This window comes from Triticum aestivum, chromosome 3A (assembly GCF_018294505.1).
Source record: "Triticum aestivum cultivar Chinese Spring chromosome 3A, IWGSC CS RefSeq v2.1, whole genome shotgun sequence".
In the NCBI taxonomy this organism is placed as follows: domain Eukaryota; kingdom Viridiplantae; phylum Streptophyta; class Magnoliopsida; order Poales; family Poaceae; genus Triticum; species Triticum aestivum.
The window spans coordinates 523,814,253-523,838,110 of record NC_057800.1 but is presented as its reverse complement, the minus strand read 5'-3'; positions in this window follow the sequence as shown (position 1 = coordinate 523,838,110).

Sequence of the window (23,858 nt, the reverse complement as noted above, 5' to 3'; positions counted from 1 at the left end):
GGCGCGCCGGTGCTGGGAGCGCGCGGGCACCTTCTTGGGGACGAGGGAACTCTTGGCAGCCCCCTTCTTGCCGCGCAGGTGCCGGACATGGAGGGTCTCGCCCTGGGGCTGTGCGCCTTGGAGCCAGGGCGCCTTCTTGGGGAGGTGGTGGCGGAGGTGCCTCCTGATCCTCGCCCCCTGCATGGAATGGAGGGCGAGGCAGCGAGAGGGACGACAAAGGAGAGCCCCCTGCGTCACTGACGAGCTCGGTGATGCGGGCGAGCCAGTCCTCGTAGAGGTCGTCGACGGGGTAGTAGTGTAGGAGCTCTCTTGCCAGGAGCGGCACGGCGTGCGCGTCCATGGGGGCGCGACGGGCATGGGACGACGAACCGGCTGGAGTCAGTGACGGGGTTGCGGTGCGGCCCTCCTGCCGCACCGAAGGATGCTGGGATGAGGCCTGCTTCTCGATCCCCACCGGGCTGGTGGTGGCGTTGGTGGCAGGCGACGGGGAATGACGAGGGCGTCCGCCAACGGGCGCTGAGGGAGTCCTGGATTAGGGGGTGTTCGGGTAGCCGGACTATACCTTCAGCCGGACTCCAGGACTATGAAGATACAAGATTGAAGAATTCGTCCCGTGTCCAGATGGGACTTTCCTTGGCGTGGAAGGCAAGCTTGGTGATGCGGATATTCAAGATCTCCTACCATTGTAACCGACTTTGTGTAACCCTAACCCTCTCCGGTGTCTATATAAACCGGAGGGTTTTAGTCCGTAGGACAACTTCATCATACACCAATCATACCATAGGCTAGCTTTTAGGGTTTAGCCTCCTTGATCTCGTGGTAGATCTACTCTTGTACTACCCATATCATCAATATTAATCAAGCAGTACGTAGGGTTTTACCTCCATCAAGAGGGCCCGAACCTGGGTAAAACATCGTGTTCCTTGCCTCCTGTTACCATCTGGACTAGACGCACAGTTCGGGACCCCCTACCCGAGATCCGCCAGTTTTGACACCGACATTGGTGCTTTCATTGAGAGTTCCTCTGTGTCGTCGCTTTTAAGCCCGATGGCTCCTTCGATAATCAAAAACGATGCAGTCCAGGGTGAGACTTTTCTCCCCGGACAGATCTTCGTCTTCGGCGGCTTCGCACTGCGGGCCAATTCGCTTGGCCACCTTGAGGAGATCGAAAGCTACGCCTCTGGCCATCAGGTCAGGTTTGGAAGCCTAAACTACACGGCTGACATCCGCGGGGACTTGATCTTCGACGGATTCGAGCCACAGCCAAGCGCGCCACACTATCTCGATGGGCATGATATAGCTCTATCGCTGAACAGTGCCTTGGAGGCGGCACATGCATTGGTTCCGACCATTGATTCAGAGCCTACTGCACCGATCGAGGATCAGCGGTTGGACGCTGCCTCAGGGGCTGTGATCTCGGAGGCGATCGAGCCGAACTCCAGCCCCGCACTCCGCATGGCCCGTGACTCCGAGGAGCCGGATTCCTTTCCGAACTCCGAGCCCCCCGCGCCCCTGCCGATCGAATCCGATTGGGCGCCGATAATGGAGTTCACCGCCGCAGACATCTTTCAGCACTCGTCCTTCGGCGACATCCTGAATTCTCTAAAATCTCTTTATCAGGAGAGCCCTGGCTGGACTACGGTCAGCAAGGTTGGGATACGGACGATGAAGAAATTCAAAACCCGCCCACCACCCACTTCATAGCCACTGTCGACGACTTAATTGACATGCTTGACTTTGACTCCGAAGACATCGACGACATGGATGACGATGCAGGAGACGAACAAGAACCAACACCTATAGGGCGCTGGAAGGCCACCTCGTCATATGACATATATATGGTGGACACTCCAAAGGATGGAGATGGCGATGGAATAGCGGGGGACGATACCTCTAAGAAACAGCCCAAGTGCCGGCGTCAGCGGCGCCGCTCTAAATCCCGCCAAAGCAAAAACGGTGATTCCGGCACGGGAGATAATACTACTCCGGATAGCGTCGAAGAACACCCCCTCCAGCAAGATTCAGCACAGGAGGACAGAGAAGCCAGCCCTCACGAGAGGGCGGCGGACCAAGAGGTTGAGGACGATAATTATACGCCTCCCTCCGAAGACGAGGCAAGCCTCGATGACGACGAGTTCGTCGTGCCAGAGGATCTCGTCGAACAAGAGCGTTTTAAACGCAGGCTTATGGCCACGGCAAGCAGCCTCAAGAAAAAGCAGCAACAACTTAGAGCTGATCAAGATTTTCTAGCTCACAGATGGACTGAAGTCCTTGCGGCCGAAGAGTACGAACTCGAACGCCCCTCCAAGAATTACCCAAAGCGCAAGCTGCTACCCCGACTAGAGGAGGAAGCACCTACATCACCAGCACATGACATGGCTGACCGGCTACCTCGTGGCCGCGACAGAGAGGCCTCTTGGCCCTCCACTCAAGCCATGCCCCGACGCCGCGCCAAGCATACTAAGGCACGGGAAAATGCGCCCGACCTGCGCGACATACTAGAGGACAAGGCAAGGCAAACAAGATCGATCTACAGATCGCGCAGGCGCCCCACGGCACGTGACGGTGATCGTCACTCCGGATGCAATAAATCCGGCCGGGCCGAACTCAACAGACAAAGCTCCTTCGAGCTGCGCCGCGATATAGCCCAATACAAAGGCGCCGCACACCCACTATGCTTCACAGATGAAGTAATGGATCATAAAATCCCTGAGGGCTTCAAACTCGTAAACATCGAATCGTACGATGGCACAACAGATCCTGTGGTATGGATCGAGGATTATCTCCTTCATATCCACATGCCCGCGGTGATGATCTACACGCCATCAAATACCTCCCACTCAAACTTAAGGGACCGGCCCGACATTGGATTAACAGCTTGCCAGCAGACTCAATCGGTTCTTGGGAGGACCTGGAAGCCACATTCCTTGACAACTTCCAAGGAACTTATGTGTGACCACCGGACGCCGACGACCTAAGCCACATAATTCAGCAGCCAGAGGAATCGGCCAGGCAATTCTGGACACGGTTCCTAACAAAGAAAAACCAGATAGTCGACTGTCCGGACGCAGAGGCCTTAGCGGCCTTCAAGCATAATATCCGTGATGAGTGGCTTGCCCGGCACCTGGGACAGGAAAAGCCGAAATCTATGGCAGCCCTCACGACACTCATGATCCGCTTTTGCGCGGGAGAAAACAGCTGGCTAGCTCGCAGCAACAATTTAACCAAGAACCCTGGTAATTCGAATACCAAGGACAAAAGCGACATGTCGCGTCGGAACAAACAAAAGCGCCGCGTTAACAGCGACAGCAACGAGGATACGACAATTAACGCCGGATTCCGAGGCTACAAATCCGGTCAACGGAAAAAGCCATTCAAAAGAAATACTCAGGGCCCGTCCAGTTTGGACCAAATACTCGACCGCTTGTGCCAGATACATGGCACCCCCGAAAAGCCAGCCAATCACACCAACAGGGATTGTTGGGTGTTCAAGCAGGCAGGCAAGTTAAGAGTCAAAAACAAAGACAAGGGGCTGTATAGCAACAACGAGGAGGAGTCCAGCCCGCCGAACAACGGTGGACAGAAGGGATTTCCCCCGCAAGTGCGGACGGTGAACATGATATACGCAACCCACATCCCCAAGAGGGAGCGGAAGCGTGCATTATGGGACGTATATGCGATGGAGCCAGTCGCCCCAAAGTTCAACCCATGGTCCTCCTGCCCGATCACCTTTGATCGAAGGGACCACCCCACTAGCATCCGTCACGGCGGCTTCGCCGCATTGGTTCTAGACCCAATCATTGACGGATTTCATCTCACAAGAGTTCTCATGGACGGCGGCAGCAGCCTGAACCTCCTTTACCAGGATACAGTGCGAAAAATGGGCATAGATCCCTCGAGGATCAAGCCCACCAAAACGACCTTTAAAGGCGTCATACCAGGTGTAGAAGCCAACTGTACAGGCTCAGTCACACTGGAAGTGGTCTTCGGATCTCCGGATAACTTCCGGAACGAGGACTTAATCTTCGACATAGTCCCGTTCCGTAGTGGCTATCACGCACTGCTCGGGCGAAGCACATTCGCAAAATTCAACACGGTACCGCACTATGCATACCTCAAGCTCAAGATGCCAGGCCCTAGAGGAGTAATCACGGTCAATGGGAACATTGAACGCTCCCTCTGAACGGTGGAGCACACGGCAGCGCTTGCAGCAGAAGTACAAAGCAGCCTCTCCAGGTAGTTCTCCAGATCGGCCTTCAAAAAGCCGGACACTGTCAAGCGCGCCCGGAGTACCCTACAACAAGACCACCTGGCACGTTCTGAGCTAGCGTAGCAATGCGGCCCCAACCCTAGCCCTCGCGATATAGCGAAACCAGTGCTTCGCGTACATAACTACGCTCTAGAAATACCATGGGCACAGGGGAAGGGGCACTATCACGGCACACCCGAAATACAACTTAAACCGCACCAGGGGCTGCCGGATTCTTTTTTTCTCTCTCTTTTTTCTCTCTTACTGCCAGGACTCCATACTTCGGATGACCCATTCGGCAATTCAACTGCCGCACAAACGATGCAAGATCCAGGAAAGCAGACAAGCCACGCCGCATTATGGAACTCCCAGGTGGTCTCTACTGCGAGCAGTATACCTATTTTTTAATACAATTCCGCGGCTTGCCCCTGGCCAGGACATGTTAAATAGTCCAATTTCTTTGCCTTATCGCACTATTTGTATCATTCCGCTTTCATAGCAGCCTTTCTATAAACAATGCATAGCTTTTTGTCTATTTTTTGCATTATCCTCTTTTTATATATATGTTTATCAATAACATGTTGCATCCGTACACTGTGGTACGGCAAAAATACGCCAGGGGCTTCAATACCCATCAATATGGCGTGAGAAGTCCGTACACTTTCACAAGTGTGGCACCCCGAACTTATAGCACTATATGCATCAGCTCCGAATCATGATTTGGGTCAATAGTTGGGTTTGCCCAGCTCCTATGTTTTGGTGCCTTACGTTCCGCTATACCGGCTAAGGTAGCACTAGGAGAACTACTGCGATTGTGCCCCAGTTGAGCTGGGCTGAGCACCTCAGTAGAGAAAGCTAAAACTGACTGTCATGATGAGGCGAGAGACCGATCGCTGTTCGAGAGATTTTTCGAGTCCTTAAAGACTTATGCCACTTCGAGAGAGAAACCGGCTTTGTCCGGCCAAGGCGTGGATAGCGCCCCGAACTCGGTCTTCCGAATACTAGGGGCTTCGCCGAAATTTAAAATTATAGAGTTCTATGGCTAAGTGAGAGTGTTCAAGCATTATAGTCCGTTTGCCTTGTTCGTTGTGCTGAGCGCCTCCCTCGACGGACCCAATCATGGGAAAAAGAGCGCTCAGGTTTATCCCGAACACCCCAGCACTAGTGGCATGGGGGCAGAAGCCGACGACTGGCCATCTCTCAATTTTTTGATAAACGGCCGCACAGAGAGTAATATTTTAAATTCAAGTATTGCTTAGCGCATATGAACAAGTTTTCAGCGCACATGATAACACGAGCGAGTTCATTCAAAAATTACATCCTTGGTGCATTAATCCGCCATAAGGCGGGCACCGGCCAGAACATCCTTGTAATAGTTCTCGGGCTTGCGATGCTCCTTCCCTGGCGGCGGCCCGTCCCTCACAAGCTTCTCACCGTCCAGCTTACCCCAGTGCACCTTTGCACGGGCAAGGGCCCTATGGGCACCTTCGATGCAGACGGAGCGCTTGATGACCTCGAGCCTTGGACAAGCCTCCACTAGCCGCCGCACCAGTCCAAAGTAGCTCCCAGGCAGGGCCTCTCTAGGCCACAGCCGAACTATGAAAGCCTTCAGGGCCTGTTCGGCCGCCTTGTGGAGCTCGACCAGCTGCTTCAACTGGTCGCTCAAGGGCACAGGGTGTCCGGCCTCAGCGTACTGAGACCAGAACACCTTCTCCGTCGAGCTGCCTTCCTCAGCTCGGTAGAATGCGGCGGCATCAGATACGCTGCGGGGAAGATCTGTGAATGCCCCTGGAGAGCTCCGGATTCGGGTAAGTAACAAGTACTTTACTTTTATATGTGTGCTTTCCATAGAGAATGCCTTACCCGCCGCTATCTTTTTCACCACATCCAATTCCTGGAGGGCCTTCTGGGCTTCGGCCTTGGTAGATTTGCCAATTTTAAGGGCCGCGGCAAGCTCGGACACTCGCGTCTTCGAGTCGAGCTCCAAACTCTCATGTTTTTTCATGAGAGCCTGAAGCTCTTGCTGCACCTCGCAGACCTGCGCCTCAAATTTCTCCCGCTCGGTGCGCTCCGTGGCCGCTCTCTTCTTGGCCTCGGACAGCGCCTGCTTGAGGGTCGCCACCTCAGTTGTGGCCCCTACAATAAGCAGTATACTCCTGTCATTTTTTGCAATTGCGTCTTCTTATAGGCATTTTTTTCTATAAGGTATCTCTTACCTTATTTCTCCTCGAGCTGTCGTTTGGCAAGCCCGAGATCTTGCTCGGTCCGCTCGAGGCCCTGCTTCAGGGCACCCACCTCCGCAGTCAGTGCGGTGGTGGCCAGCAGCGAAGCCTGCATACGTATATTGACTCCTTTTTAGTTAGACTCCTGCGATATTTAATAGATCCTCTATTCGGCTTTTCTTTCCGAACGCCAAACAGAGCATCAGGGGCTACTGTCTATGCGGTAATATTTTTACATATTTCTACTTACCTCAAAGCCTGTTAGAAGGCTAGTCAAGCTTCATTAAGTCCGCTTTTGGCGGACCAAACCTTCTGGACCACCGTACTCATGATGGCACGGTGCTCCTCGTTGATGGAGGCGCCCTTATGCACCTCCAGCAGATTGTCCGGCGCCTCCGGTTGGACGGAGGACGCTGGCTCAATAGGCTTGCTCCTCTTGGCAGGAGTTCGCCTGCCGCGGTCCGGAACCGTTGATGATTCCGGCGCGGTGTCTGGCTTAAAGCCGGACTTGGAGCCCTGGGGGGTCTTGTCCCCTTTACTCCTAGAGTCCAGGAGGTCGCCTCGCGGCTCCTCCTGGACCACCTCCTCTTGCCCCAGAGCTTGTCGCGGCACCACTTCGGCGTCATCCGCATCACACGGGGAGGCAGCGGGCGGAACTGAATTCACGTCCGATGAATCCAGGGAGCCGCTCGATGACTCGTCGAGCCCGTCCTTGGGCGGGCTGCATGATTATATTCGACATTAGGGAAAGCTGCGTAACAAAAGGAATATCATGAGTTACTCTGGTATCCGAACACTTACGATTTCGCCGGACGCTTGGCCCTGTCCGGCAACTACTCTTCGTCCTCGTCGGCATTGGGGGCGTAGTCCGGCGGAGGGGTTTTCCTCTTCTTGGACCCTTCGGCCTCCCCTACTAGGGCGGCCTTCCTCTTCTTTCCTCCCCCCGCTGGAGGGGGAGAGGTCTCTTCTTCCTCCTCCTCGTCTTCACAGGAGGAGTGCGTCTCGGACTCATCGGACGACGAGTCCGACACCACCATATGCCCGGAACTCTTTCGAGTCCCCGTGGCCTTCTTCTTCTTGGCCTTCTTCTCCGGCACCACATAAGGTGCCGGAACCAGCAACTTCACTAGGAGAGCAGGGGCTGGGTCTTCGGGCAAGGGAGCCGGACAGTTAATCAGTCCGGACTTCGCCTGCCAATCCTGTCAAAGGTGAGGGAGTTTAGATCCCGCATAGAGTCAAACTATGAAGAAAACTTAACATCCTGTAAAGGATGAAAATATTTTACCTCGCCAGCAGGACGCACTACAACATGACCTCACCTATAGCAACACTTTTTCCGTATCTAAAATTCCATATATCTGTTGCTAGTGTCTTTACCAACGGTTTGGGATGCGTTGCCTTATCCAGTGTTGCTAGCGCATAATGCAACGCATATACTACCGTTGGTAAAAGGGATCGTTGCAAGAGTACAACACATAAAACAGACTTATACAATGCTACTATCCGTTGGTGCTCAATATATCGGGACCCAAATCTCATTGTTTGGCAATAGATAATTTGCCACGCTTTAGGTGTTTGTATATATATAGTGTGAATAATAATAATAATATTATATATGTATATAACAACAATTGAATTAATGCTTCACATAATGGTGATAATTATATGTATATCAAGCTAGGAAAAGACAAGAAAATATACTCACAAGAGGAAGAAATCATATATTGCATAAAATTGTTGGATTACAATAGTGGATATTACAGGAGGAAGAGCATCCAAATGTGATGCAAATCTAAATATTTTCTCGACAAAGAAACTTAAACTAAAAGCACCCATCGACATCCCTGATACTTAACTAAAACATAACCGAGGAACATCATCGAATAGGAACAACATCCCTACAACTTAATTAAAACTAAAAGCATCCATCATCATCATCATGAACTGGAACATTATCATCATTATCGTCATCACATCCCAGTGTACTTGCCATGCACCCATATAATCGTCCATGTATCTTTTGACTCTACAAAGAAAATAACAAAATGAACTGTTAACACACAGTGCATTAAGAAGCAAGAACCACTTTGCGCACACTTACTGCTCATCAGCACATTTTTTTGGTCTCGACAGCAGTCTAATAGCAAATAAGAAGAAACAAATAAACAAGATAGCACTACAATTTGAACACAAATTCGTATGTGATTATGAGAAGATAGCAGCATGAGTGTTGGTTGTCCTTGATGACTAATCCAGACGCCACAATATACGACACAACCTGCATAAAACATGGCTAAATAAAATTATATGGACATTAGCCTAAGTGATGTGCATAGGGCAATGTGATTGACAGTACCACTTCTCTTTTGTTCTCCAGTTAGTTAGCAAACTGGACCAAAATGGTTTGTCATCTGAAACTGAACCAAAACATCTATCTCTAGTTGGTTTCGGTCATCCAACAGGAAATAGGGAAACCTATAAGTGCTCACCACGCTTTGAAACCAACCTACAGCCCCAAATCCACTGAAATGAATTTACATCATCACCAGCCTAGAGATCCATTGCTAATTATTTACATCTACAGTAAAACTGTTTTCTGTGAACCAATAGATCTATTTATTTCTAAATAAATCCACTGAAACCTACAACCCCAAATCTTATAAATGTGCGTCGACAGCAGCATAGAACCTAGCATAGCTCAATGGCCATGGACACAACGAGCAGTAGCACGGTAAGGAGAGGGAGAGAGTTTACCTTTGATGGCATCATCCATGACTTGCTCCACCAACTTGACTTGCTCCATGGCGTCCCCCCTGCATTGAGTTGGAATACCTAGTTGATTTTAATTATACTAAGATTCTTTCATGTGAAACTAAATAGTGGAATTAATACATACAACACACAATATAGGCCCGCGCTTTCTGAAACCCAACCAAAAAAGAAGAAGTAGGTTGTCTACCAGGCCATGCCTTGTACGGTTTCAACTCTGGTATGATGCCCCGTGAGAGGAAAAAAAATACAACAAAGTCAAATATTGTCGTCGGTAGGACCTTACCTGCCAATTCAAAAAAGATAATGCTAACTTATCATGGGATCATCATCAAGAACATGCACACTGTTTCAAATTCTTACTATGGCAGTCATTACATTATTGTCCAACGATGAGTAAATATTTTTTGGGACAATGAACAAAAAGAGATGGTTCAAACTCTAGACCCAGAAATGGATGGTTGCAAATCAATAGGGTCTATACTGTTCTAGGTACATAATAATGGGAAAAACACACTAATTTGTATTGAAGTTGCTGACAGAGTAACTAATTTGTAGTGGAATGGCCAAAAGAGTACCTTATATAGGGACAACTTGTAGGTGATTATTTCCTTGTAGTGTATTTCATGAGTACAGGATGATAGTATTAAAAACTAATAGTCCATCATGGTTATCCTTGTATCTAGTTTGGTCTTTCCCTTTCCATATAGAATTTGCAGAACTAAACCATTAGTTCTTTCCAGATTTTATACATGTAATAGGCAGAATAGAAGTCGTTCCTGACTTTTAGTGGAGAATAGTCTCCGAAGAAATACATCTATAGAAGCACTGTGGCCTGAACTCATGTTAACCACAATAACAATATCCTTTTTAGTTGAAAAGGCAAACTTCTAATATTTAAATATTATTCATGATTTTTAAATGATACATCGAGATACCATGTTGACAGAAAGATAATACAACTGTGATTATTTTGACTAGAAGTGCATATGAATACAAAACAGAATTTATATTGGACACTGTACTGAGATAACACTACATCAGCTCCGAGCTGTAACAGAAGTACCTATATTATTTTCGGAAAGCAAGGGAAAGCATCTAACGTACCGCCAAATAGTGGTTCAAATATTCATCACTTGGTAATAATTAAAAACACCTTGCTGATGCTATAGTCGTACATAATAATCATATGTGTGACTAAGAAAGCTTGAAGATCAACTTTTATTTCGGAAGGGAAACATGAGCAAAATCTTAAAAATATAAATCAATAACTAACCATTAAACAGCAAAAGAAATAATTCTGCTCAGTTTCAAAGCCAACGTGGCAATACATAAGTAACCATATACATATCGTGGCTGTAGCATGTGCACAACAAGCCATCGTATACTAAGTTAAGATGTACAACAGAAATAGTATATTTATGCTTCATCTGTTCAAATTACATGGGAGAACATTATAAGATGAAGAAATTCCACAAAGCAGCACTATTTTTTAGTGAAGAAAATAAAAAAATCTAATGGTTAAATTGATAATAGGATTTTACACATACGTTTATTTTTCTTCAATGGGGACATGAGCATCTTACCTGATCTAACGGGGCCAAACCTGAAGACAGGAACTGAGTCGCGTCCATGACTGGACAAAGGACTGGTTACTTCCATCATGTCGTGGGCAGCACCTATGGTTAGGATTGGTTTTCCCTGTAGAGAGAAGGGTTATACAGCCAGTTGGTTGCACGTCTACAGGAGAAGAAAAGAGCAGAGGTTAGGGCATCTACAACGCTCGCCCCTTGGCCAGGCGCTTACAGAAGAAAGTGAAAATATTATTAAATTGAAAAACATCTAGGCGCCCTGCCTTCCAACACTGGACGCTAACTGCCAACGCTAATCAAACACTAAATTAAACTACACATGCGGCTGATGCGGGGAAGAAAGGAGGGAAGCGCCCGCTGCATATCTTTGCGCTGACGAAGCGTCCGACGCCAGGATTTGAGGGCCTCAACCACAAATCGGTCAGGAATTCAAGTGGGAAAAAAAATCCTAGCGCCTCCCCTAGCGCCCTGCGTTGGAGTTGGACATGCCCTTAGAGAAAGAGGGAGATAAATGATGAAACCAGGGGAGGGGGTGCACTCACCGGACTGACGACATGGCCACCAGCGCCGGAGCCGACGCCCGAACCCTAGCTATGGGGGAGGGTCGCGGGTAGGCTTTAGTGGCCGCGAGGGCCGGATCTAGCCGGATGGGAGGGCGCCGCAATGCAAGGGGACCTGGGGCTGTGCTTCGCGGTGGCAAGATTCGCCGGATGTTGCTTGAATCAGCCGCCGCAGGTTGAGCAGCGAGGAGCCGCATGAAGTGAGAGATGGGTCGTGAGAGTGATGGGTGGGTAGGGATGATGTGGATCCGGCAGCCTCCGGAGCTGCGAGGTAGGAGGAGGGGAGGGGGAGGGCCGGCGGTGGTGGTTCGGGAGAGATAAGGGCGGGCGCTCTGTTTCTCGCACGTCTCTTTCTCTCTCTCTCTCATTTCCTCAGTTTTTTTTCTCAATTGTACCACGATAGGGTAATGAGCTGCTACTCTACATCGCATATGTTGCATCGCTTATATGCGTATCTAAGAAATTTTTTGCAACGTATAGTCAAAACGTTGTAGAATTTGTGTTGCTTTACAGAGGGTATCCTTGTAGTGACGCTGCGAGCTGAATCCGCGGTCTTCGGAGGCGGATATGGGAGCCTCGGCGCCTTTGGTTAGCCCCTTCCAGACATCTTCGTACGTCGTGTCGAAGAGCCTGCTCAGAGTTTGGTGCCGCGCCGGGTTGAACTCCCACAAATTGAAGTCCCGTTCTTGACAAGGAAGGATCCAGCGGACGAGCATGACCTGGACTATGTTGACAAGCTTGAGCTGCTTGTTCACCAGGGACTGGATGCATTTTTGCAGTCCGGTCACCTCTTCTTCGTCGCCCCACGACAAGCCCGTCTCCTTCCAGGACGTGAGCCGCATAGGGGGTCCGGATCGGAATTCAGGGGCTGTGATCCACTTCGGATCGCGTGGCTCGGTGATGTAAAACCACCCTGACTGCCACCCCTTCAAGGTCTCCACAAAGGAGCCCTCGAGCCATAGGACGTTGGCTATTTTTCCCGCCATGGCACCTCCGCACTCTGCCTGGTTGCCGCGCACCACCTTTGGCTTGACGTTGAAAGTCTTGAGCCAGAGGCTGAAATGGGGGCGGATGCAGAGGAAAGCCTCGCACACGATGATAAACACCGAGATATTGAGGATGAAGTTCGGGGCCAGATCGTGGAAATCTAGGCCATAGTAGAACATGAGCCCGCGGACAAATGGGTGGAGAGGAAAACCCAGTCCACGGAGGAAGTGGGGAAGAAATACTACCCTCTCATGGGGCCTTGGGGTGGGGAGAAGCTGCCCCTCCTCAGGAAGCTGGTGCGCGATGTCTTTGGACAGGTATCCAGCCTTCCTTAGCCTTTTGACATGGCCCTCCGTGACGAGGAGACCATCCACTTGCCTCCCGCTCCGGACATTGTTGGAGAAGGTTGAGGTAGGAAGTGTGGGCTTGGGCACTGGAGCTCGGGTGCGCAGAAGATGGATAGGCAAAGGAGGAAGAAGGCATAGGTAAAAAGGTGGATCCTTATCCCCTTATATGAGCGGATGCGACTATGCGTCCCTGCCAGCCTAGTAAAACTCGCTTGCCTCCCAAGCGCCATGATAAATGGCACGGTTGGGTTACCCACATCCGTATTGATGAGAATCCCGTAAATAGGGGACACGATCTCTGCTTTGACAAGACGTGCCAAGGAAACCGCCTCGCAAAGCATGCTGAGGTGGAAAAGTGAAAACGATTCGAATAAAGGCTTGGCCGTAGTGTGATGTCGCGCTGCAGAATACGTCAGCAGATTAGATTTGTGTTAATATTATTCTCTCTGTGGCAATACGTGGAAACTTATTTTGCAGAGCCAGACACTACTCTTGGTGTTTACAAACTTTTATGAAGAATTTGGAGGAGGAACCCGCCTTGCAATGCCAAAGACAATCTACGCACCGGACTCGTCGTCATTGAAGCCTGGTTCAAGGGCTACTGAGGGAGTCCTGGATTAGGGGGTGTTCGGGTAGCCGGGCTATACCTTCAGCCGGACTCCAGGACTATGAAGATACAAGATTGAAGACTTCGTCCCGTGTCCAGATGGGACTTTCCTTGGCGTGGAAGGCAAGCTTGGCGATGCGGATATTCAAGATCTCCTACCATTGTAACCGACTTTGTGTAACCCTAACCCTCTCTGGTGTCTATATAAACCGGAGGGTTTTTGTCCGTAGGACAACTTCATCATACAACAACCATACCATAGGCTAGCTTTTAGGGTTTAGCCTCCTTGATCTCGTGGTATGTCTACTCTTGTACTACCCATATCATCAATATTAATCAAGCAGGACGTAGGGTTTTACCTCCATCAAGAGGGCCCGAACCTGGGTAAAACATCGCGTTCCTTGCCTCCTGTTACCATCCGGCCTAGATGCACAGTTCGGGACCCCCTACCCGAGATCCGCCGGTTTTGACACCGACAGGCGCCGTCCGGGCGACGCGGGTGGTGAGAGCAGCCCGACGCTTGGCGCGAGCCCGACCAGCGTCAGCCATGGACACGACGGAAGATCACACGCGAACAACGGAAGAAAGATTCCGGCGCACCCCTACCTGGCACGCCAAATGTCGGATTTCGGGTTCCGGCAGACCCTTAAGGTTCGAACTCTGGGGTGCGCACGGGGATCTTTCCCTTACCGACTCGCGCTTCTATGGCTCGCAAGAAATCTAGGCTAGAAAGAAGAACACACAAAGGATACGAGGTTTATACTAGTTCGGGCCACCGATGTGGTGTAATACGCTATTCCGGTGTGTGGCGTGGTGGATTTCCTCAGGGGCTGATGATGAATAATACAGGGGGAAGAACTCGCGAGAGGTGTTCTTGAGCTGGTACAGTGTGTTCTACTTGGTCCGGATCTCTCTCTCTCTCTCTTTCTTTCTATTATCTCTTTCTTTCCTTTCCTTTTCTATTTTCCTTCTTCTCCTTTCTTTTCTCCTTTTCCCCCTTTTCTATATGGTGGTTAGTCCTATTTATAGAGGCCCTGGTCCTCTTCCCAAAAAATGAGCGGGAAGGGCGCCAACAATTGGCCATTTTGAAGGGGAACATCTAGTACAAGTTATCCTGACCAAAGGTGGTCTTCGGCTGCCAAAAGCACTGGTGATGATGCCGTCTTGGGCTCCACGGTGACCTCCGTCCTGCCGCTCTGCTGGTCTTGGTCTCGTTGCACCGGAATGGTAACCTTTGCCCGATGCCTTGGCCTGTGCTTGCTCCCTTTGCACCGAAGGGGAAATAAGGACACTGCGCAGGCCGGCGCCCGCCTGGCGCCTGCCTAATCTCGATCATCATGGCTTGCGTCACGGGCTCCTCGCGAGGCACTACTGCCTTGATCTCTCCGCCTCCTCGCGAGCCTCCCTAATGAGGCTGCTCCTGAGGAAGCCTCCTATCGTCCGCCCCGCAAGGCTTGGCCCCTTGCGAGGGTCTTGAGCTTGAGCTGATGAAGCTGGGCCGCACTGGGCCCCCACTCGAGCCATGCCACAGGCTGCAGGCAGGCAAGTCTGGGGACCCCCGTTCCCAGAACGCTAACAATTTCCTTATATCATGATAATTGTTTATTATTCATGCTAGAATTGTATTAACCGGAAACTTAGTACATGTGTGAATACATAGACAAATAGAGTGTCACTAGTATGCCTCTACTTGACTAGCTCGTTGAATCAAAGATGGTTAAGTTTTCTAGCCATAGACATGAGTTGTCATTTGATTAACGGGATCACATCATTAAAGAATGATATGATTGACTTGACCCATCCGTTAGCTTAGCACGATGATCATTTATTTTGTTGCTATTGCTTTCTTCATGACTTATACATGTTCCTATAACTATGAGATTATGCAACTCCCGACTACCGGAGGAACACTTTGTGTTCTACCAAACGTCACAACGTAACTAGGTGATTATAAAGGTGCTCTACAGGTGTCTCCGAAGGTACTTGTTGCGTTGGCATAGATCGAGATTAGGATTTGTCACTCCAATTGTCGGAGAGGTATCTCCAGGCACTCTCGGTAATGCATATCATATAAGCCTTGCAAGCAATGTAACTAATGAGTTAGCTATGGGATGATGCATTACGGAACGAGTAAAGAGACTTACCGGTAACGAGATTGAACTAGGTATTGAGATACCGACGATCGAATCTTGGGCAAGTAACATACCGATGACAAAGGGAACACCGTATGTTGTTATGCAGTTTGAACAATAAAGATTTTCGTAGAATATGTAGGTGCCAATATGAGAATCCAAGTTCCTCTATTGGTTATTGACTGGAGACGTGTCTCGGTCATGTCTACATAGTTCTCGAACCCGTAGGGTCCGCACGCTTAACGTTCGGTGACGATCGGTATTATGAGTTTATATGTTTTGATGTACCGAAGGTAGTTCAAAGTCCTAGATGAGATCGGGGACATGACGAGGAGTCTTGAAATGGTCGATACGTAAAGATCGATATATTGGACGACTATATTCGGACATCGGAAAGGTTCCGAGTGATTCGGGTATTTTTCGGAGTACTGGAGAGTTACGAAAATTTGCGGGGGAGTATATGGGCCTTATTGGGCTTTAGGGGAAAGAGAGAGGGGAGGCTGCGCCCCCAAGGCTTGGTCCAAATTGGACTAGGGGGAGGGGCGGCGCCCCCTCCTTCCTTCTCTTCTCTTTTCCCTTTCCTTCTCTCCTACTCCTACTACATGGAAGGGGGAATCCTACTCCCGGTGGCAGTAGGACTCCCCAGAGCACGCCATAGTAGAGGGCCGGCCCTCCCCTCCTCCACTCCTTTATTGTGACGCCCCCGATTCAATCGTACACTAATCATGCACGCAATTGTGTACGATCGAGATCAGGGACTCACGGGAAGATATCACAACACAACTCTACAAATAAAATAAGTCATACAAGCATCATAATACAAGCCAGGGGCCTCGAGGGCTCGAATACAAGTGCTCGATCATAGACGAGTCAGCGGAAGTAACAATATCTGAGTACAGACATAAGTTAAACAAGTTGCCTTAAGAAGGCTAGCACAAACTGGGATACAGATCGAAAGAGGCGCAGGCCTCCTGCCTGGGATCCTCCTAACTACTCCAGGTCGTCGTCAGCGGGCAGCACGTAGTAGTAGGCACCTCCGGTGTAGTAGGGGTCGTCGTCGACGGTGGCGTCTGGCTCCTGGACTCCAGCATCTGGTTGCGACAACCAGAAAGAAAGGAAAGGGGAAAAAAGGGGGGAGAAAGCAACCGTGAGTACTCATCCAAAGTACTCGCAAGCAAGGAACTACACTACATATGCATGGGTATATGTGTAAGGAGGCCATATCAGTGGACTGAACTGCAGAATGCCAGAATAAGAGGGGGATAACTAATCCTGTCGAAGACTACGCTTCTGGTCACCTTCGTCTTGCATCAAGTATAAGAGAGTAGATTGAAGTCCTCCAAGTAGCATCTCCAAGTAACATCTCATAGCATAATCCTACCCGGCGATCCCCTCCTCATATCCCTGAGGTAGAGCGACCACCGGTTGTATCTGGCACTTGGAAGGGTGTGTTTTATTAAGTATCCGGTTCTAGTTGTCATAAGGTCAAGGTACAACTCCAAGTCGTCCTGTTACCGAAGATCACGGCTATTCGAATAGATTAACTTCCCTGCAGGGGTGCACCACATAGCCCAACACGCTCGATCCCATTTGGCCGGACACACTTTCCTGGGTCATGCCCGGCCTCGGAAGATCAACACGTCGCAGCCCCACCTAGGCAAAACAGAGAGGCCAGCACGCCGGTCTAAACCTAAGCGCACAGGGGTCTGGGCCCATCGCCCATAGCACACCTGCACGTTGCGAGGGCGGCCGGAAGCAGAACTAGCCCCCTTAATACAAGAGCAGGCTTACGTTCCAATCCGGCGCGCGCCGCTCCGTCGCTGACGTCTGAAGTGCTTCGGCTGATACCACGACGTCGGGATACCCATAACTACTCCCACGTAGATGGTTAGTGCGTATAGGCTCGTAGCCAGACTCAGATCAAATACCAAGATCTCGTTAAGCGTGTTAAGTATCCGCGAACGCCGAACAGGGCCAGGCCCACCTCTCTCCTAGGCGGTCTCAACCTGCCCTGTCGCTCCGCCACAAAGATCCACACAGAGGGCCGTCGGGACAAAGGTCCTTTCAGCCCCCAATCCGTGAATCACTCGCGGGTACTCTTCGAGCTGACCCGACTTTAGTCACCATCTGTATAGTATGTATGTATGTATAGTATATACCCGTGATCACCTCCCAGGTGATCACGGCCCAATAGTATAGCAAGGCAGACTGACAAGAATGTAGGGCCAATGATGATAAACTAGCATCCTATACTAAGCATTTAGGATTGCAGGTAAGGTATCAACAGATGTAGCGACAATGTCAGGCTATGCATCAGAATAGGATTAACGAAAGCAGTAACATGCTACACTACTCTAATGCAAGCAGTATAGAGAAGAATAGGCGATATCTGGTGATCAAGGGGGGGGGGCTTGCCTGGTTGCTCTGGCAAGAGAGAGGGGTCGTCAACTCCGTAGTCGAACTGGGCAGCAGCAGCGTCGGTCTCGTAGTCTACCGGAGAGAAGAGGGGGAAGAAACAATGAATACCAAGTAAACAGATGCATATCGATGCATGACATGTCAAGAAGCGATGCTAGGCGTGCCCTAACGTGGTATAAGGTGGTACTGGTCAAGGGGGAATCATCCGGGAAAGTATTCCCGGTGTTTCGTGTTTTCGGGCAGAGGAGCCGGAGGGGGAAAGTTGCGGGTTCGATAGGTTAGGGGGGTGTGGTGGACGAACGGACTGCGTATCCGGAATCGTCTCGTCGTTCTGAGCAACTTTCATATAGAAAGTATTTTCATCCGAGTTACGGATTAAAAGATATGATTTTCTAAAGATTTAAATCATTTTCTGATTTTATTTAGTTATTTAATTCCAACATTATCCAAAACAGGGAACGATGACGTCAGCATGACATCAGAGTGATGTCAGCAGGTCAACTGGTCAGTTGACCAGTCAAACCAGACAGGTGGGTCCAGTGGGACCCACATGTCATTGTCAGGGATATTAACAGAATTTTAAACTAACTAAATTGGGTTAATTAGTGGGTGGGGCCCGGTAGTCAGTGAGAGATTAGTGTTTAATTAATTAATTTAATTAATTAGCAATTTATCTCTTTATTTTTATTCGTTTTAGGACATGGGGCCCACATGTCAGTGGCAGTGGCTGCCACATCAGCGTAGTTGACCCGGTCAACTTGGCCAGTTGGGGCCCCAGGCCCACAGGCAGTGACCCAGGGGTGAACCCCACGCACGCCACATCAGCCGGCCGGCGTTTAGACGCCGGCGAGTCCGTTTTCGCGGCGGCGCGGCTCGGGAGAGTGGCGGGTTTCGCCCATGGTGCACCAAACCGAGCGGGACCGGTCGCGTTCGAACGGCAAGACGACGGCGAAGCGAGTGGGGGTGGTTGTAGAGGCGGTGGTGGCCGGAGTCGAACGCCACGAGCTCGCCGGCGGTGAGGTGGTTCGGGCGCGAAATGAAGATGGCGACACCGCGCGCTTCGGGGCTAGCGGGAAGGCCAGGGGGGAGCTGCGCGACGCGCTGAGCACAAAGGACTCGGCCCCGTGACCATTTGGTCACCGGAAGGGCGCCGGCGACGCGTGCAGGCGGCGGCGCGGTCGGGTGCTTCGGCGGTAGCTAGCTAGGGCACCGTGAGGCGAAGAAGGAGAGGGGGAGAGGACGGAGTGGAGCTCACCGAGCGGTCAAGAAAGACCCGTGGTGGCTTAGGAGCAGCAGAGCTCGTCGGGGAGGAAGGGGATCGCCGGCGGCCGTCGAGGAAGCAGACGACCCAATCCGTGGCCTGCGGTGCTCCTCGAGCTCGATGGCGAGGCGTAGCCGAAGCAGAGGTCGTCGGCGCGTCTCGTGGACGTGCAAGCGAGGCGCGGGGTGGCCGGTGGCCGCGGTTATGGCGCAGCCATGGCGACGGCGGCGCTCGGTTACGGAGGGGAAGGAGGGGGAGATGGATCTGGAGGGGAGAGGGAGAGGCGCGGGGGCCGAGGGCGAGCGTGGGGGCGAGTGGGAGGGGAGACCGAGGGGGCGCGGCGTCGGCGTCCTTATCCCCACGCCTCGTCGCCGGCGAGGTGGGTTCGGCTGGGACGCGCCCTGTTCCGACCCGAGTCGGGGGAACAGGGGAAGGGGACGCTGTGCGGGGCTGGGCCGGCTGGGCCGGCCAGGCTGACTGCGGCCAGGGGGTTGGGTGGTGGCCGTGCGGGTGGTTTGGGCTGCCTGGTCCAGGGGGTTCCCCCCCCCTTTTGTTGTTTTTTTTCTTTTGTAATCTCTTTCTTTTATTTATTTCCCTTTCTGTTTTAATTAGTTTTAGGGCATTTAGGCATTTTATAAAATGGTGTTTGCTTCACCATAATTGCCAGTGCAATATTTGGCAACCCCCGAACATTTTCGCTTTGCCTTTTGAAAACTTAGGGTGTTTGTCACTAATTCATATTTTGAATTGCAATGATTTTGAACTACCATTTGATTAGCAACAGTAACACGGATGACATGGCATCATTAGAAGAGTTTTACTGTAGCCTAATTATCCGGGCGTTACAAATCTCCTCCACTACAAGAAATCTCGTCCCGAGATTTAGGAGGTAGAAGGAAACAGTGCGGGGTATTCATCACGCAGGCGATCCTCACGTTCCCAGGTGGCTTCATCTTCAGAATGGTGCGACCACTGGACTTTGAGGAACTTGGTCGCCTTCTGGCGGGTGCGGCGTTCAGCTTGGTCGAGAATGCGGACCGGATGCTCTTTATAGGAGAGATCCTGTTGCAATTCGAGCACTTCATGATCCACTGCCCGGATTGGGTCCTTGAAGCAGCGTCGGAGTTGTGACACGTGGAACACATCGTGAACCTGAGAAAGGTTCGACGGAAGCTCCAGTTGATATGCCACTTTTCCACGCCTTTCCAGAATAGTGAATGGGCCAATATAGCGAGGAGCTAGCTTGCCCTTGATCCCGAAGCGGTGAGCACCCTTCATTGGTGTAACGCGAAGATAGGCCTTTTCGCCAGGTTGATAGACCATGTCTTTATGATGACGGTCATAATTACTCTTTTGGCGTGACTGAGCAGTCTTGAGATTCTCGCGAATAATGCGGACTTGCTCTTCGGCATGTTGGATAATATCCGGACCGAAGAGTGGACGTTCCCCAGTTTCTGACCAGTTCAGAGGGGTTCGGCACTTTCGTCCATATAACACTTCGAAGGGGGCCATCTTCAGACTAGCTTGATAGCTATTATTATAAGAGAACTCGGCATACGGAAGAGATTCCTCCCATTTCTTGCCGAAGGAAATAACACAAGCTCGAAGCATGTCTTCGAGAACTTGGTTGACACGTTCAACTTGCCCTTGTGACTGAGGATGAAAAGCAGTGCTGAAAGACAGATGAGTGCCCATAGCTTCTTGGAAACTTGCCCAGAATCTTGAAGTGAATAAACTGCCACGGTCTGAACTGATAACCAGTGGAATACCGTGAAGCGAGACAATTCTGGTCATGTAGAGAGTTGCAAGCTGACTAGCAGTGATCGTTTCCTTGACAGCCAGAAAATGTGCAACTTTAGAAAGTCGGTCAATGACGACAAGAATAGCATCATTACCCTTTTGCGATTTGGGAAATCCAGTAACGAAGTCCATCTCGACATGGTCCCATTTCCATTCAGGAATAGATATAGGTTGCAGAGTTCCAGCAGGCCTTTGATGTTCTGCTTTGATACGACGGCAAACGTCACATTCAGCAACATAACGAGCAATGTCTTGCTTCATGTTAGACCACCAGAATCTCTGACGAATGTCTTGATACATCTTCGTACTACCAGGGTGGATACATAGAGGCGTATCATGAGCTTCTTTCATAACCTCCTGAGTCATATTCAGGTTTTCCTTCTTACACGGCACCACTAGGCGGCCTTTGAAGTACAAGGCGCCATCATCAGCAATAGTGAAGGATGAGGAACTTCCTTCTTTGAGGTCTTGCTTAATCTTGTAGACTTCAGAGTCAAATCCCTGCATTGTCTTTATGGTGCCCACGAGATCGGGTTCAACAGCCAGGGTATAGAGGGAACCCTGGGAAACAACACGGAGATTCATCTTGCGGAACTCCGGAGGAGGGGGAGCGAGTGCACCCGGAGGAACAATATGGAGGTTTAGCTTTCTGAATTCTTCAACAAGTGAGGGCTGGACTTTGTGAACCTGGAGGTGGTTGCAGTAAGACTTGCGGCTCAAGGCATCAGCCATTACATTAGCCTTGCCTGGGGTATAGGAAATACCCAAATCAAAGTCTGCAACAGTCTCCATCCATCTCTGCTGACGGAGGTTCAGGTCTGGCTGAGTAAACAGATACTTCAGACTTTGGTGGTCAGTGAAGATCTCGCAACGATTACCGAGTAGGTAATGTCGCCACTGTTTTAGCGCATGAATGACAGCAGCAAGTTCGAGGTCGTGAACTGGGTAGTTCTCTTCGTGAGGGCGCAATTGCCGAGAGGCATAAGCAACCACTTTGCGCTCTTGCATTAGGACACAGCCTAGTCCTTGACGGGAAGCGTCGCAGTAAATGACGAAGTCCTTCTTAGTATCAGGTGGAGCTAGTACTGGGGCAGAAGTCAACTTGTCTTTGAGTGCCTGGAAGCTTTCCTGACATTTGTCTGTCCATTGGAACTTGACGCCCTTATGCAATAGGTTAGTCAGAGGCCTGGCAATCTTGGAGAAGTTCTCGACGAATCGACGGCAGTAGCTGGCGAGACCGAGAAAACTTCTGACTTGCTTAACGTTCTTCGGAGGAGTCCAATCGAGAATAGCCTGAACTCGTTCAGGGTTGACGGCAATACCATCCTTAGAGATGACATGCCCGAGATAGGTTACTTCGGGAAGCCAGAATTCACATTTGGAGAACTTGGCATAAAGTTGATGCTCTCGTAGCTTTTCCAGCACGAGGCGAAGATGTTCAGCATGTTCCTCTTCGTTCTTGGAAAATACCAGAATATCATCCAGATAAACCACGACGAACTTGTCGAGGTAATCCATGAATATATAGTTCATCAGGCGAGAGAAGGTGGCTGGAGCATTGGTCAAGCCGAAAGACATGACGGTGTACTCGTATGAACCATAACGAGTCACAAAGGCGGTCTTGGGGATATCTTCCTCACGAACACGGATCTGGTGGTAACCCAACCTCAAGTCGAGTTTAGAGAACACTGATGATCCAGCCAATTGATCATACAGATCATTGATCCGAGGAAGAGGATACTTATTCTGAATGGTAGCTTGATTTATAGGACGGTAGTCTTGGACCAATCGGTTTGTCCCATCTTTCTTCTTGACAAAGAGAGAAGGTGCTCCCCAAGGAGAGCAACTTGGGCGAATGAAACCACTTTGAAGAGATTTATCGATTTCCTCCTTAAGCTCAAGGAGTTCATGCGGCGGCATCTTGTAGGGTCGCTTGGCTATAGGAGTGGTGCCTGGTTTCAAGTCGATGACGAATTCGACAGCTCTAGCAGGGGGAATCCCTGGGAGTTCTTCAGGAAAGACGTCTAGGAATTCACGCACGACGGGAATGTTTTCAATGCCCTCAAGTGGTGCAGCGTTCAATGCGTTTAAGGCATAAAGTCTGGCCTCGGCATTCCGAACCAGATGAGCATCGTAGCTAATTATTTCATCAGAAGGGTGTAGCAGATGGACGGTCTTGGTGGCGCAAACGATAGAAGCGGTATGCGCCTTTAACCAATCCATTCCCAGAATGAGATCAATGCTACAGGACTTCAGTACGATGGGAGAGACAAGGAATTCCAGTCCTTCGATTTCTACAGGGACGTCGTTGCAAATCATGGAGGTTCGACATTGGCCCGCAGGGGTGTGCACTAACAGTGAAGCATTCATGTCCTCACATTTAATGTCGTGCAAGCATGCAAAATCTTCTGACATGAATGAATGCGATGCACCTGTATCAAATAAAACAGATGCTGGTACTGAATTTACGAGGAGTGTACCCATCACAGTAGCAGGCTGGTCTTGAGCTTCATTCAGATCAATGTGGTTGGCATGAACACGGCCATAAGACTTGGCATTGTTGTTGCGGGCCTGGTTGTTTCCACGGCCAGTAGCTGGAAGGGCCAGTTGATTCTGATTCTGAAAGCAATCCCTAGCACGGTGACCTGGTTGACCACACTTGTAGCACAGGCCATTATTGGGAGTGGGAACAGGAGCTTGGGGTGGCGGAGCTGGAAGCCTTGGCTGCCTAGTTGGAGCAGTAGGCAGACGAGGTGCAGCATAAGACTGCCTTGGGGCAGGTGCAGTTGGACGGTACATGCTGTTCGGGATCCATATCTTACGCTTCTGCGAGGGCGGGCCCGAAGATGAGCCCGTGTCACGGTTGCGCCTTTGAGAGCTATGGTGTTCTTGAAGACCAGTCTCAACATTGATG